Source organism: Moschus berezovskii, chromosome 9, assembly GCF_049115385.1.
Source record: "Moschus berezovskii isolate FMDL1 chromosome 9, NW_MosBer_1.0, whole genome shotgun sequence".
NCBI classification, from domain to species: Eukaryota; Metazoa; Chordata; class Mammalia; order Artiodactyla; family Moschidae; genus Moschus; species Moschus berezovskii.
Genome location: NC_142468.1, coordinates 3,754,204 through 3,765,377, shown reverse-complemented (window position 1 = coordinate 3,765,377; position 11,174 = coordinate 3,754,204).

The following is an 11,174-nucleotide window of genomic DNA, read 5'->3' as shown; positions in this document are numbered from 1 at the left end:
TAGAAAACATTAACATTTATCAATTTTTCAAAATGCAGCACCTTGTCTTAATCCATACAGGCTGCTATAACAAAATACCACAGACCAGGTGGCTTATACACAGCAGATGTGTATCTCTTACAGCTCCGGAGTCTGGAACGCTGCTCGCTGGTGAAGGCCCCCTTTCTGATTCTCAGCCGGCTCTTCCCACTGTCTTCACATAGTGAAAGGGGGCAGGAATCTCTTTAGAGCCTCTTTGATAAGGGCCCTAATCCCACTCATAAGGGCTCCACCCTCATGACTTAAGCACCTCCCAAAGACTCCAGTTACTAATACCATCACCTTTGGGGGTTAGGATTTCAATATAGATATGTTGAGGGGATCCATTCAGACCATATGTATATACAATGGAATATTTTCCAGTCTTATAAAATAAGGAAATCCTATCATATACAATAACACGGATGAACCATAAGGCAATTATACAAAGTGAAATAAGCCTGTCAAAAAAGGACAATACTGTGTGATTCCTCTTATATAAAGTCTCCTAAGAAGTCATGGTGAAAGAATCTGCCTGCCAATGCAGGAGACACAGGTTTGATCTCTGGGTTGGGAAGATCCCCAGGAGAGGGAAATGGCAATCCATTCCAGTATTCTTGCCTGGGAAATCCCATAGACAGAGGAGCCTGGTGGATCACAAAAGAGTCGGACACGACTGAGCAGCTAAACAACAACAACATCCAGGCCACAGCAACCATTAAGCTTTTCTTGTATAATTTCATTGAATTTGATCCTCACAACAATTTCTTTTTTATAGATGAGCAGACAGGTTTAAAATGGTTCGGTAATTTGTCCAAAGTTGTAAAGCTAATTTATAGCCCAATGAGAATTCATACCCAGACTGAGCCCGAAAATAATTACATTGAATTTAACATGTAAAAATATGTGAAAGTTCAATTTTCCCCCAGTGGTTTTTATTTTACTTTGGAGATCTACTGCCACGTGTCTGCTGGCATGTGTCAGCAGAGTACCGCACAACAGAGCCAGCAGGAGCTGACGTTAACAGCAAAGCCCAGGGCCATCAATGCCTAAGAAGCAGCTGCCTATTTAAAAGTCTAGGTATGTGGACCTGTAATTGCCGTCTCCTCTTATGGAAAGTACAGTTTACTCACATCCAACGTGTCTAAGCACTGCAAACAGCAAAGAAATAAGGGCTGTCTTGCATGCTCATCGTGCCTGATCATTAGAGACATGCAAGGATGGGATGGTTGCATGGCATCACTGACTCAACGGGCACGAGTCTGAGCTAGATCCAAGACATAGTGAAGGACAGGGAAGCCTGGCATGCTGCAGTCCGTGGGTTGCAAAGAGTCAGAAACAACTCAGCGAATAAATGACAACAAACCAGAACTCCAATGAGGCACCACCTCAAACCAGTCAGAATGGCTGTCATTAAGAAGTCTATGAATAATAAATGCTAAAGAGGATGTGGACAAGTGGAGCCCTTTTACACCACTGGTGGGATTATAAATGGTTGCATACAGGAGTGTCCAGGAGACTCCAGTGATGGAATTCCAATTGAACAATTTCCAATCCTAAAAGATGATGCTGTTAAAGTGGTGCACTCAATATGCCAGCAAATCTGGAAAACTCAACAGTGGCCACAGGACTGCAAAAGGTCAGTTTTCATTCCAATACCAAGGAAAGGCAGTGTCAAAGAATGTCCAAATTACCACACAACTGCACTCATCTCACACACTAGCAAAGTAATGCTTAAAGTTCTCCAAGCCAGGCTTCAACAGTACATGAACTGAGAAATTCCAAATGTTCAATCTGGATTTAGAAAAGACAGAGGAACCAGAGGTCAAATTGCCAACAAAAAAGCAAGAGAATTCCAGAAAAACATCCACTTCTGCTTCATTGACCACATTAAAGCCATTCACTGTGTGGATCACAACAAATTGTGGAACATTTTTCAAGAGATAGGAATACCAGACCACCTTATGTGCCTCAAGAAACCTATATACAGGTCAAGAGGCAACAGTTAAAACCAGACATGGAACAACAGACTGGTTCAATATTGGGAAAGGAGTACGTCAAGGCTGTATATTGTCACACTGCTTATTTACCTTATATACAGAATACATCATGCAAAATGCTGGACTGGATGAAGCACAAGCTGGAATCAAGATTTCTGGAAGAAATATCAATAACCTCAAATATGCAGATGACACCACCCTTATGGCAGAAAGCAAAGAGGAACAAAAGAGCTTCGTGATGAAAATGAAAGACTGAAAAAGTTGGCTTGAAGCTCAGCATTCAGAAAGCTAAGATCATGGCATCTGGTCCCATCACTTCATGGCAAATAGATGGGGAAACAGTGGAAACAGTGACAGAGTTTATTTTCTTGGGCTCCAAAATCACTGCAGATGGTGACTGTAGCCATGAGGTTAAAAGACACTTGCTCCTTGGAAGAAAAGCTATGACCAACCTAGATAGCATATTAAACAGCAGAGACATTACTTTGCCAACAAAGGTCCATCTAATCAAAGCTACGGAGAAGGCAATGACAAGTCACTCCAGTATTCTTGCCTAGAAAATCCCATGGGTGGAGAAGCCTGGGAGGCTGCAGTCCATGGGGTCGCTAAGAGTCAGACATGACTGACTGACTTCTCTTTTACTTTTCACTTTCACACATTGGAGAGGGAAATGGCAACCCACTCCAGTGTTCTTGCCTGGAGAATCCCAGGGATGGGGGAGCCTGGTGGGCTTCCGTCTATGGGGTCACACAGAGTCGGACACGACTGAAGTGACTTAGCAGCAGCAATCAAAGCTATGGTTTTTCCAGTAGTCATGTATGGATGTGAGAGTTGGACTATAAAGAAAGCTGAGTGCTGAAGAATTGATGCTTTTGAACTGTGGTGCTGGAGAAGACTCTTGAGAGTCCCTTGGACTGCCAGGAGAGCCAACTAGTCAATCCTAAAGGAAATCAGTCCTGAATATTTATTGGAAGGACTGATCCTGAAGCTTAGGCTCCAATACTTTGGCTACCTGATGTGAAGAAGTGACTCACTGGAAAAGACCCTGATGCTGGGAAAGATTGAAGACGGGAAGAGAAGGAAACGACAGAAGATGGGATGGCTGGATGGCATCACTGACTCAATGGAAATGACTTTGAACAAGTTCTGGGAGTTGGTGATGGACAGGGAAGCCTGGTGTGCTGCTGTGCATGGAGTCGCAAAGAGTCAGACACGACTGAGCAACTGAACTGAACTGAAATTGGTGCAGCCATTACGGAAAACAGTATGTAGGGTCCTCAAAAACTTAAACTAGAACTACCATATTATTCTACAATCCCATTACTGAACATAAACGCAGACAAACTCTAATTTGGTAATTTGAAAACATACATGAACCCCTATGTTCATAACAGCGCTATTTACAATAGCCGAGACATGAAAACAACCTAAATGTTCATCAACGAATGGATGAATAAAGAATAAAGATGTGAAATAAACACACACACACACGCACACACACACACACGCACACACACACACGCACACACACACACACGCACACACACACACACGCACACACACACACACGCACACACACACACGCAGACACACAACGGAATACTACTCAGCCATAATAAAGAAAAACAATGGCTTTTGCAGCAACATGAATGAACCTAGAGATTATCATATAGGTGTATTAATTCAGAAAGAGAAAGAAAACTACCATGTGAAACCATTCACACGTGACACTAAAATACACCACAAATGAACCTATCTCTAAAAGAGAAACAGACTCCCAGACACAGAACAGACTCGTGGTTGCTAAAGAGGAGGAAGATGGGGAAGGACTAGAAGTGTGGGATAAGCAGACACGAGCTGTTGTGCGCAGGATGGACAGACAACAAGGTCCCACTGTACAGCACAGGGGACTATATCCAATATCCTGTGACAAACCGTAATGGAAAAGAACAGGAAAAAGAATATATATATATATATGTATAATTGAATCATTTTGATATAAAGCAGAAATTAACATAACATTCAATCAACTATACTTCAGTAAAGTTTTTAAAACTAAATTTTAAAAAATACAGGGTGTTTTTTAAGGTAGCAACTTTCATGTGTATAGATCGCACCAGGCCATGACAAAAATCTAGTTATAACAACTACATTATTATACTGGTGACTTTTATTTTCCTCATTTTACAAATGATGAAACTAGGGCTTGGAGAGCTTAAGTAACTGGCCTAAAGTTGCCCAGCATGTGAGTGACAGGCCAGACTGGAACCAATGGCCGTTTACTTCCAAAATCCACGTTCCTTTCTGCAAACCCACTGAGAGGGAAGAAAACCGTCAGACTGTATCTGCCTTCCCCTCAAATAGCACCTTTCATAAGAGCAGCTAACCCCACCTTTGACCCCTTATGACTCAATCTGGGGGCCCTGGAACAGCTAACTCTACTGGGGAGAAGGGGTGGAAACGGAGGCTCAGTGAAAACTGCTCACCACATCGCTCTGCGCTGCTCTGCAAAGAACACAGTAGCTTCCAGGTATGAAACCCCCTGCACTAGGAAAGCATTCATCTCTTGAACCCAAGTCTGTTTGCAGGTGACCTCAACCCCTTCCCTCGATCTCACCTCTGAGGTCCCAGAGAATAAGCCTACGTCCCCTCAAGTTGATGACGCTCGTCCGCCTCCCTGTTTTTATTTGTCTCTGAGCTAGACACATTCCTCTTTTTCATCCACCCTTGATGAGAGCAGGTTTTATGTGCTAGGATCTGTCGAACTCAGAGGTGACTCCCCAGCTGACTGCTCCCTTGACTTGAGTCCTGCCATCGCAGCAAGATGGACCCCTCAGGACACACGCAGAGAGAGACTGGACAGACACTGGGGGTTGTGTTTCTTTTCCTTCAGTTACTACTCAAGACAGCGCAGTGCAACATTCAGCACTTCTTTCACTGGTTTCAGCCCTTGGCCAAGGGAGCGATGACTCGAGTGAAGGGCAGCTGTGGCCCCCCCAAGCTGGCACTGTGCACGGACATGCAGGGGGCGACCCCCAGCGGTGGCCCACATCCCCTGCCAACCCCAAGCACTATCAGGAACCTGTTTCAGCGGCTGGGGTGGGGGTCCCTTTGGTTTCATCCCCAGGCCAGAAACATTCTGGTCTCATCCAGGCAAAGGTCCCTCTCCATTGACAGAAACACAGCAAGCATAGCTTCCAGAGATGGAGCTTCTTGTCACAGGAGATGCCGTAAATATCCCAGGGAAAGGGCCCTGAACACAGGGACAGGGGCCACCCTTGGTTACACTGATCTGTTCTCATGAAAAAGGCACTGTTCTTCCTTCCAGCTGAGCCTTGCTGGGGCCTCCAGGCCCCCCTGGAGGGAATCTGACCCATGAAGTCCTATGGCAGTTTCCACTTTCACTATCTTGGATTTCCTCTAGATAATTCCATTTAGGGTGATTCATTCACCAAGAAATGGAGGTGTTTAAGAGATATCTGGTTGGCCAAACAGTTCATTGGGGTTTACCATAAATGTCTGAAGGAACATTCTTCTCTAAGAAAGATGGCACAGCAGAAAGACCTCACCACCTCCTCTTAGCCGAGATTGCCTAAACGTGTTTGTGCTAAAAGCAAAGAGCGTGGACTCGATCTGGATTCTACAGCAAAACAACCTGTTTAAACCACGTATTAACCTAGGATGATGCTCCCGCATTTGCAAACCAGACAAGGCTCCATCCTAACTTCGCAACAAAGTCCAGGACACTCCTGGACTTGGGTTCTGTTACAGTTTCCACCAGGATGTGGGAGCCCTGTGGTCTGTGGGTCAAGAATCATGATTGCAAGATTCAAGTCCCAGCTCAGATTGTTTTCATGCTGGGATTTTTGCACAAACCCCTCAGGCTCCCAAGCTTTGATGACCTTATCTGTGGAGTCATGTTACTGCCTGCAGCAACACCTGCCTCCCGGGCTGTCGTGAGGGACAATGAGGGAAGCACCGCGTTCCAGGAGCATCACTCACGGGATGGGTCACGGGGCAGCTTCGGCTCTCAACTGCTCTATGGGTTCCTCTCCCAGAACTGGCCTTTCCTTACCCCTGTGTCAGACTGAAGGCAAGTCTCATGATTCTCCCAGACACTTTAATCTAGCAAGTCTCGGTTGGGTGATTCGCACCTTCGGGTCTGAATGAATAAATAAAACTTCCACTCCTTGGTTCACTCACAGCCGTTCCGTGTCCACAGCGGGCAAGCAGGTGGGCTGCCCGCCCGGGAGGAGGTGCTGTCTGTCTGCTCTTTCCATCCTGCACATCCAGCCCTTCTCTCAAACTTGTTAATCCTGGTTCCTGACCCTTGTGGATCAGAGCATGGGGGAAGGAGAACGGAAGATCATCTCAGGATGACCCCGTGTGGTCCCGAGCTTCCCTCCTGGACTCCCCCCGAACCTCTGACACATGCCCTCCCTCGTCCCACTGCTGGGGGTTAGTATCTTGCAGTTCTGTTCACTTGGATGGATACCTGTCTTCCGGCTGACACTTACACATCCTACTTTAGCCCCTGGAAATCCAGGAACGCCCCCCAACTACCCTCTGGTAGGTGCCACCTCACCCCTGCTGCCAGCCACCCTGGTCAGGTTCTAATTCAGCCCCGCCGCCCCCTAGCCTGACTCCGGCTGCTCCCAGGACATTCCTCCTGTGCCCAGAGAAACACGCGGAGCAGAGCCAATCCCGAGGCAGCAGCGGCCTCTCCATCACGCCATCCTCTCCGCAGCCAGACAGTCTCTCTTGCCCTCGGGGATTCTGGAAATGAGTCAGGTACCAGTTTGTGGTTCCCACCAAACTGCCAGAGACGCACGGTACATTCCCTAGGTAGACCCCTCACCGCCCCCTCTCGGGACCGACTCATCCCACCAACAACCCCATGTTCGATTCTCTTCCTCATCTCCTGCCCTCTTGCCCATCTTTCCAACTTCTTTGAGGCTGGAAGAGTGTGGTCAGGAGGGAGTCAGAACCCACGTTTCATTCACAGTCTTGCCCATGCTTTTGTACCTCACCTCGGACGGTAGCCTCTATTAACAATAATAGTAATCATGGCAGCCAACATTGATAAGTCACTAGGAAGTGCTGGATGGGCTTCCCAGGTGGTACAGGGGTAAAGAATCCACCTGCCACTGCAGGAGGTGCAGGAGACATGGGTTTGATCCATGGGTCAGGAAGATTCCCCCAGAGGAGAATATGGCTACCAAATCCATTATTCTTGCCTGGAAAATTTCACGGATAGAGGAGCCTGGCGGGCTATAATCCATGAGCTTACCTAGAATCGGATATGAGAGAGCAACTGAGCACTCCCTCAAAAAGTGCTGGGCACTAAGGCAAGTGCGTTCTGAGTCCTCACCACCACCCGTGAGGAAGCTGTGATGCTCGTCTCACTTGACAGAAGAGGAAACAGAGGCTCAGGGAGGACCAGGTGTCCTGACTGGGATCCCAGAGTCCATCAAGCGCAACGGTTGGACTTCAAAGCTGTGGAGTCTGGTTCTGAGGCCAGGGCCCCAAACGGACTGCTCGTCAGACACTAGAAGGCTCGTGTGGCCGTGGCATCAGTCATTCACTTGACAGTCTGTGAGAAAGTCTTTCGTAAAATGATCAAGTATTGTTCAGTAATTTATATTGTTATTGTAGTTATGAAAAATAATACTTTTTATTATTCCATTCTATTTGGTATGGCTTTGGGCTGCTAATATAAAGCACATTAAACACTCCAAAGCAATTTAAACTGACGCTGGGTATTGGGAGGTGATACAGTAAGTGTTACAGTGGCCATTAAAATGTCTTAAACATTAAGGTTCCTAAAAATGGGATATTTAGCTATATTAACGTCGCCAAGTAAAACTGGCTGTTTTCCCAAGCATGAGCTCTAGTAATTGCCACTTGATAGAATAGTGAACCTAACGAAGTGGCATGTAAGCAACAGAAATGACGTTCACGTGCCCCCCACACACACATGCACCATTAGGTACACGGGACGCCTGTGCTTTGCTTTGGACTCATACAGGCATCAGAAATGTTTGCGCAGGTGTCCCCTCCACTTGAAAGGATTTAAAAAGAAATGAAGCCATTGTGTGGGTGCAAAGGACAACAGCGTCAGCCACTAGGAGAGAATGGGTCACTGTTGCTCTGTGCTGGGCGTTGACCTGAGTGCCTCACAAGAAAGGCTTCCTTCAACCTTCTCAACAGCACGCTGGAGCAAACTCAGGTTCCCAAGTTACAGAGGGGGCTTAGGATAGTGATCAGAGCAGGCAGAAACCACCACCCCCCTGGAGATGTCCACATCCTCATAGGGAACCTGGGGGTAAGCTACCTGACATGGCACAAAGATTCCTGATGAGCTTCAGTCTGGGGTGTTGATGTGGGGAGATGGTACCAGATGATCCAAGTGGCAATCCCAAGGATCCGTGAAGTCACAATGGAATCACAAGGATGCTTAAAACATGGAAGAGGGAGACAGAAGGTAAAGTCAAATTCAAAGAGAGATCTGAAGGTATTGGATTGCTGGCTTTGAAGATGGAGGAAGCGGCCATGAGCCAAGGAGTCCAGGCAGCCCCTGGAGGCTGGAAAAGGCAGGAAGTGGGTTCTCCAGCAGGAACACAGCCCTACTGTGTTCCTACTGACCCCTTGCTATGAACCCAGTGGGACCCTTTCTAGACCTCTGACCTCCAGAACTCTACAACAGAAAAACTGAATTAGTCTGAGCCCCTGAATGTATGCCGCTTGCTCCAGCAATACTGGGGAGCTAAGTCACTGCACATCAGTGAGTGATGGAGGCTGGCCTTGAGCTCCGGTGTGCTGGCCTCTGAAGCCCATCCGCGCTTTCTCGCTGCTGGCAGCTGCATGTCCCCCACCCTCCCCAACCTGGAAATAACAAGTTGATACCCTAACCCTCAGTGTCTGTAAATGTGACCTTAATTACAAATAAAGTCTTTGCAGACGATCCGGTTAAGTTGAGGTGCTTATGGTGGGCACTCATCCCAGTGACTGACATCCTTATAAAAGCAGGAAATTTGACCACAGACGGGCACCGAGGGAGCACAAGACAAAGAGACACAGGAAGAAGACAGCCATCTACAAGCCAAGGAAGGCCCGAGGCTTCCAGAAGCCAGCAGAGACGGAACGGTCCTCCCACCTCCAGAGGGAAGATGGCCCTGCCAACACTGTGGTTTTGAGCTTCCAGCCTCCTGAACTGTGAGACAATACAACTGAACTGTTGTAAGCCACCTGGCTTACGGTACTTTGTTTCGAAAGCCCTAGGCAAAGAGTGCACTCCTGATAAACAGCCACCTCACAGCGCTTGAGTCTACAGTCTAAGTGAGTTGCACCCTCCACAACCAGCGCTAGGGACATTATTCACAATAAACTGAAAGCAATACCACCTTACACGTGCATGTCAGCTTTTATTTTACACACACGTCTCACCAGTAAAGACTTGTCTGATCACCCCACTCTTGTGTAAGCAAGTCAAGGGCTATGTGTCCAGCGTGGCTTCACCACGGTGGTGTGTGTGTCTCAGAACCAGCCTCAGGCTGTGCAAAGGCCGCCCGGTCGCTAACTCGGGAAAGTTACCAACCTTTGATATTCCTCTGTGTCTTCATCCGTGCGATATAAATTTCCATAATTGCTCCTGCCTCATGTGGTTCTTGAGACGATTAAATTGGAGAACACCTGTGGAGTGCTTCATCCAGCCCAAAATAAGCCCCTGGAAAACCCTTTCATACATCGAGGAAAACTCAAAGCTCAGAGAAGTTAAGTGATTTCCCTAAGGACATTTGACTTCTAAGTCACAAAACCAGGACTCAAAAAAAGCCAAGGCTTCTAAATACTAAGGCAGAACTCTTTGTAGCATAATATCCTGTCTCTCTATTACTTTTCGTTTTCATTATATTGGGGCCTTAAATAAATCCAAACCCTTTTATCCTTTGAGCAATTCTAATTCTGCTTCCCATGTCCACCCCAGTCAGTCAAGAAAGATTACAGTTTCTCTCAACGACTAAGTCTTCTTGCTCGATTCTTTTATGAGACCCTTCGTCCCAAGAAGTAAGTCATCTTATAGCCCAGTGGCAAAGCAGTTCTTTCAAGACAAGGCCTTCTCTAGATAAAATGTGTGTGTGTTAGTTGCTCAGTCATGTCCGACTCTTTGCCACCTCACGGGCTGTAGCCCACCAGGCTTCTCTCTCCATGGGATTTCCCAGGCAAGAATACTGGAGTGGGTTGCCATTTCTTCCTCCAGCTAGATAAAATACTGAGACGTGAAAAGATGGAAGGCAGGGCAGCACCACCCCCACCAGCCCCTGAACGGCTGACGCCCCTACACCTGCCATCTGAGCTCCAGGATCCCCGCCGCTTAGTGAAGCTACCCTGGTAACTCACTAGTTCTGCTGGTGTTTGTAAATACACTCAGCACCCTGCAGGTTTAAAAGCTGCCTTGGGACCTCACTTTCCCCCTTCTGATATTTTCTGCATTTATCCAACCATCTCAGAAAGTGGTTCTCCTTAAAATTATGAGAGGCAGAATGAAAAACCCATCAGGATTTAATGACCATATTTCAGCATCTTACCGCTCAAAGGAACTTGGCTTTTTCAGTGCTTTTGCAACTGTGCAAACTGGAAGCGGATCAAGAAAGGTAGAGAGAGAGTTTAATTTTTCTTTTTTTTTAACCACCACAAACCGTCCACCAAAGTTAAACTATTGATAGGGAGAAGGGGGAGGGTAGGAAGTACCATGGGTTGAGGAGACTGGAGAATATTAAACAGGACACCCTCCCATTCCAATAAAATACAATTAACTGAATTTCATCAAGGCTTCCATAAAAAATACACAAAGAATCAATATTAGGCATAAAACCCAAAAGTGGGTTGTTATCTCTAAACCAGAGAAAACATTTCATTAGGCTGAAGGGTTTTATACCCCCATTGGGAAAATTGCTTTTCCCTCACCCCCCACTTCACTTCTCACTACAGAAACTCAATTGAAAAGTCAATCATCAAAATCACTTAGCAAATGTCACAAGGCGCTGCCACTTTCTAAATATACTTGCTTCCTTATGGAAACTCCGGGCCCTGGAAACCCTGGCGCCTTTTCCCATCTTCTTGCTGTTTTTACTTTTTCGCAGTTTTCTCTTTCTGTCT